This window comes from Otolemur garnettii, unplaced genomic scaffold (assembly GCF_000181295.1).
Source record: "Otolemur garnettii isolate 467f Iridium unplaced genomic scaffold, OtoGar3 scaffold00162, whole genome shotgun sequence".
Classification (NCBI taxonomy): Eukaryota; Metazoa; Chordata; class Mammalia; order Primates; family Galagidae; genus Otolemur; species Otolemur garnettii.
In genome coordinates, this window is record NW_003852557.1 from 4087678 (window position 1) to 4093264 (window position 5587).

Genomic DNA, 5587 nt, shown 5'->3' on the forward strand with positions numbered 1-5587 from the left:
GACGGTACATCATAAGATCTCGCTACTGAAAATCAGAATGTCAGAGGAGGCTAGAGCAGGTCCCGGCACCTTTACTGTGGATGAGGTCTCTGCCTTACATGGAGGCAGCCAGGAGTCTGAAGCATTCTGCTTCTTCACAATCTGGCAGAGGAAGCCATGCCTCAGGGGTGTCGGCCCTTCCCATTGCATAGCAGGACTGCTGGTGTCCTTGGCTGCTCCAGAGATAATGATGTCAGGTATTCTTCTTGGCAGCTGAGGGGATGAACTCAGAGTGGTAGGAGAGCAGAGGCTGAACTCATGGATGAGGTCAGCAGTTTTGGGAGGGGGAGGATATGGACTAAGAGCTTCAGTCTCAGGGGATCCCCTTGCAGTTAGATTCATGTGAAGGGTGGTGACACGTTGCCTTCTGCAGACAGAAGGCTCCTGGATGAGGCATTTATAAAGCTCCCTTATTCTGGGAAAGAATATACCTATGTTGGAGGAGGGATTTGTTGTCACTGAAGTTCCTTAGGCCAAAAATAATGTGTGTGACATACCACCTACCTTGGGTTACTTTTTGGCATGCTTTGGTTATTGATAATTTGGGAGATACTCTTTTCTTATGCAATTCATTCAGAATATACGGGATGGACATCAAGTTCATGGGCAATTTAATTTGCCCATCCTGTATTTATCAAATACCTACAAGATGCTGGGGCACTGGGCTCATGGTTGATAACAGAAGCATTAGATACCCGAGTAAGACAATATCGTTCTTACTCATAAAGCTTATTCTCAGCCTCCACTACAATGCTTCATTTAAGCAAATATTATATAGCCCCCCAAATAATAGATATTGTTTATGGAAACATTCACACATACTATAAACACAAAAATATGCATCTAAATGATGCAACTTTTGGATACTAGTTAACCCTGGGAGGAAAGGAATGGGTCTGGATTTTAGCTATATGAAAAGCATTTTATTTGAGAGAGTGAGAGAGAAAATCTGGAGCAAACAGGGCAACTTTTTTTTTTTTTTTGAGATAGTCTTACTTTGTTGCCCTCAGTAGAGTGCCGGGGTGTCATAACTCACAGCAACCTCAAACTCTTGGGCTCAAGCGATTCTTGCCTCAGCCTCCCAAGTAGCTGTGACTACAGGCGCCAGCCACAACGTCTGGTTAGTTTTTAGAGACAGGATTTCACTCTTGCCCAGGCTGGTCGCCAACCCGTGAGCTCAGGCAATTCATCCACCTTAGCCTTCCAAAGTGCTGGGATTCCAGGCATGAGTCACCGTGCCCAGCCTAAAAATGGCAACATTTTAACATCCATTATATCTTATTTAAATTTGCTAAATCTTAAAACATACCAGTGCTCTTATTTTCTGTACTTTTCCAAACGTTTGAAGTATTTTATAATTAAACATTAGAATAAAATTGTATCTCATAAATATATACAATCTGTCAATTTACAATTTAAAAAATTTTCACAAGATGCTTTTAGCTGAAGATGGGATTAATCTGGGCAAAGGTCACACGATCGTCTTAGTTGAAAATGGGATGAATCCGAGCAGAAGACATGAGAATGTTTTAGCACAAAATGAGGTCTGGGGATTGACCAGAACCTTAAAAGGTCTGTGCTTCTGTTCAGAAGGGGGACACTGGTATTTTTTGAGACAAGAGTCTGCTTGCCTCCCCATTTGCCAGCAAATTAATAAACTTCTCTTTCCTTTTGGCACAAAAAATAAATAAAAATTTATAACAGCCTTCTAAGGAAGATAGGCCTTTTAAAGTGGATTGTGCTTTGGACATTGCAAAGGCCTCCCAGACCAGAGGTGTTGAGAGGAGAGATGGAGGGAGGAAGAGGGGACAGAGAGAAGGGGTGAGGCTGGAGCCCCGGCAGGTGACAGCGTTGACAGAAATCTCCAGGTACGGAGCTGATGGTTTTACAAGGTTTATCTGTGTGTGATTGGAAGTTGTGTGAGTTGCTTTAATAGAAACCTCTTCATGTACTCACGTGATCCTGCTGAGAGTTGTTTATTAAACTGGGGAAGGTGTCGGGATCTTATCTGCGTGATTCTGGCATAGAAAGAAATAGCATGGCAGGCCCAGGATCAACAACCTGTCCAGTTAGCCAGCTCCGAGGAAGCAGGAGCTGGAAGCCGGAGTTGACTGAACGGATCTGGATCTACGTGTTGAGGAATTCACAGCACACTTGAGGAGGGCTTGGGCCTGCCCAGGGCAGGGCATAGGAGCGAGTGGGATGGAGGTGATCTTCCCTACAGCTGAGGAGCAGAGAGCGCTCTTAAGGATGGACTCCCGGTGAAATTATTTTTCACAGTATGGAGGTGGGACTTAGCAAGGCCTCCAGTGACAGCCATTATGAGCGAGGCTCTAATGGAAAAGGAAAAGATGGAGAAGAGGGGGAAAGGTGAGAGCAGAGATGTGAGCGAGACACAAAGAAGGGAGTGAAAATAGAAGAAAGCACCTGAGAGGCACTTGCAGAGATGCACGTGGAGCTCCCTGAGTGAGGAGCAGCCGCCCAGCTGGTCCTGGTGGGCTGAGAACACCCCAGGTGCTGCCGGAACCTGTGGACAACAGAGGGCGCGCCCTCCCATACTCAGCCGTGAGTTTTATTTTTTTAATTTTGGATTAATATAAGAGTGCGTAGGATTATGTTACATTGTTGGTGTTTGTTAGGTGACATCCGAGTTGTAGGTGAGTCCTTCTCCCAGGAGGTGGGCCATATACTCCTGCCTTGTGCCTGGTAGGCGGGGGCTCACCACACCCTCTCTCCTCCTCCTCCCTCCTCCCTTCTTCAATTTAATTGTATTTTTCTCTCCTGTGGGCCTATAGTTGTTCCTCTACTAGTTTCAAATTCCTACTGAGTACACTGGATGCGTGCTTTTCCATACTTGTGATACGGTCGTTCCTAAGGAGACTATTCTTCAACTTCATGCAGGTAAATACAAAGGATGTAAAGTCTCCATCTTTTTTGTGGCTAAATAGTACTCCATGACTTATATACATATCAAAGTTTATTTGTCCGTTCATGGGTTGATGGGCACTTGGCTTGTTTCCACATCTTTGTGATTGTGAATTGAGCTGCCAGAAACATTTGTGTGCAAATGTCCTTATGGTAAAATGATTTTTATTATTTATTTATTTATTTGTTTATTTTGCAGTTGTTTTTTGGCCGGGGCTGGGTTTGAACCTACCCCCTCCGGTACATGGGGCTGGTGCCCTACTCCTTGAGCCACAGGTACCACCCCAAAAATGGTTTTCTTTTTCTTTCGAGTAGATACCTCTAATGGGATTACAGGACCATACGGAAAGTCTACTTTTAGCTCCTCGGGGATTCTCCATACTTCTTTCCAAAAAAGCTGTACCACCACCAGTGTATAAGTGTTCCCTTCTCTCCACACCCATGCTGGCATTTGCAGCTTTGGGACTTTGTGACATGGGCTATGCTTACTGGGGGTAGGTGGTATCTTGGAGTCATTTTGATTTGCATTTCTCTGATGACTAGGGATGTTGAATATTTTTTCATGTGTTTATTGGCCATTCATCTGTCGTCTTAGGAGAAGGTTCTGTTCATGTCTCTTGCCCACTGATGAATTGGGTTGTTTGCTTTTTTCTTGAGTTCTTGAAGTTTGTGGTTCTATTCGCCCTTTGTCAGATTCGTAACATACGAATATTGAGTCTAAGGGACCTGGGGCTGAAGTGTGGCAGGTGGACTTGTTCGTGGGGCTTGCTTCATCTTGCCTTCTGAACCGTGGGCCACCAGGAATCTCACAAGGAGTCTTACTTGCAAACACAGTGAGTGCTTTCACCAAGTCAGGGACTGATGACTACAAAATGGACCGAGGTTCCTGGTCCCTTTAACAGCACAGGCGAGAAGGTGATAACCCAGAGAAGGCAAAGGGAGGGGCTGGTATTTTGCCATCTGCTGCAGCCACTGACCAAACTTCTCTAGGCCTGGTATCCTGTAGCCCCTTAGATCCTAGACAGCGGAAAAATTGAGGCAGTGGTAGAGGGGGCCTGGGGTCAGATGAGGAGGGACGTGTTGGGACAGGGGAGGAGGACTTCAAGGGAGGAGAGGCAAAACAGGTTTCTTGGAAATGAAACCGCTTCCCCTAAAGAACAGCCTGATGTGATAAGAGCAAAGTAATCAAAAACAGACAGCTCACATTTCCCGGGGAGTGGAGAGCCAAACAGCACCCGGGGCTCGGCTGCTCCCTGATCATTGCGTTAGCTGCAGCCCTTCCCCAGGCTCAGGGTGGGGAACGGGGTGAGGGAATCTGTCTTCAAAGGCACCCCACTGACTCCATGGCAGACAGCTCCACTCCTTGGAAACAGCAAGCCCTCCTCCCTCCACTTCCCAACCAATATTGCTCTAACCAGTGTTACAGATACGGGGTGACTAATCCTTGCTCAGTCCACTGGGGCTTTCTTCCAAATCCCCCTTCCTCATAGTCTGTAGCCCCCACATCTGCCTCTCTAAATCACACAGCTCGGAAAGAACCATCCACACGCTCGACACTCATTCTCTTGACATGTGGAGGGTTGTCTAATTTTAAGAGGCAACAGGTCAGTGGAATCTCTAATTTTCACACAGCTCATCCCGAGAGGGCTTCATGTGACAGCCCTTGTTCAAAGGACTCAGTAGTGAGATCTGCTATTGGATCAAACGGATTACCCCTCCCACTGCCCCCTAAGCCTACGTTTTGGCCGTCGGCCTCCTAAGCAGCATCCCCGGAGCTTTCTGCAGCTTGTACCAAAACACAGTCTGACTTCTTGCACCAGCAAATGACTGCAGTTTCTGAAACTTGGCAGGAACAGTCCATTTCGTAGCCAGCTAGAAAGGGGAAGGGGCAGGTCTCTAAGAAGGAAGTGAGACCTTGACTTCAAGCTGAGCGATCCATGGACTTGGAAGGATAAGTAGGCTCGGTGTTCACCCAGAGTCCTCATTAACTCCCTAGAGCCGCAGCAGGGGCAATTCCAAAGCAGAGATAGGTCTGCAAAGGCAAAGGGAAACATCTGATGCTTCAACAAAAGTCTTGGGGAGCTTAAAAGAGTAAGAAGGGCGCAGTTGTGTAACTCTCCCATGTTCGCTGGAGACTGAGTCTGGGCACTGGGCCTCTAGGTTTTCTGGTCCTTGATCCAGCGTGGTGGAATACGATCTTTCCTTTTCTTTTAATTGTCATGGAGGCTGCCCAGCACGTTGATTGAATTCAGATTGTGTGTGAGCAGCCTAAGATGAGCTAAGTGGTGACAGTTGAGGGAATTGAAGACTTGTGGTCTAACAGGAGTAGAAGGGCACATGGACTGATTTACAGATGGCTCAGCTCAGACTCACAAAGGTGTTCAGTTACGACTACTATGACTGCTAGTTAATAGTGAAGCATGGAATGCAAATTAATCTATGTATCTGACACTTAAAAGAAATTTTATACAATCTTATCCACTAAAATCGGTCTATTAGGCCAGGGGGTTTGACGTGTTTTATTCCTGCTGATTCCCAAATACCTAGAATTCTGCCGAGATCTACTGAACATATTAGGTACTCAATAAAATTAATTTGAATGGCTCGGCGCCTGTGGCTCAAG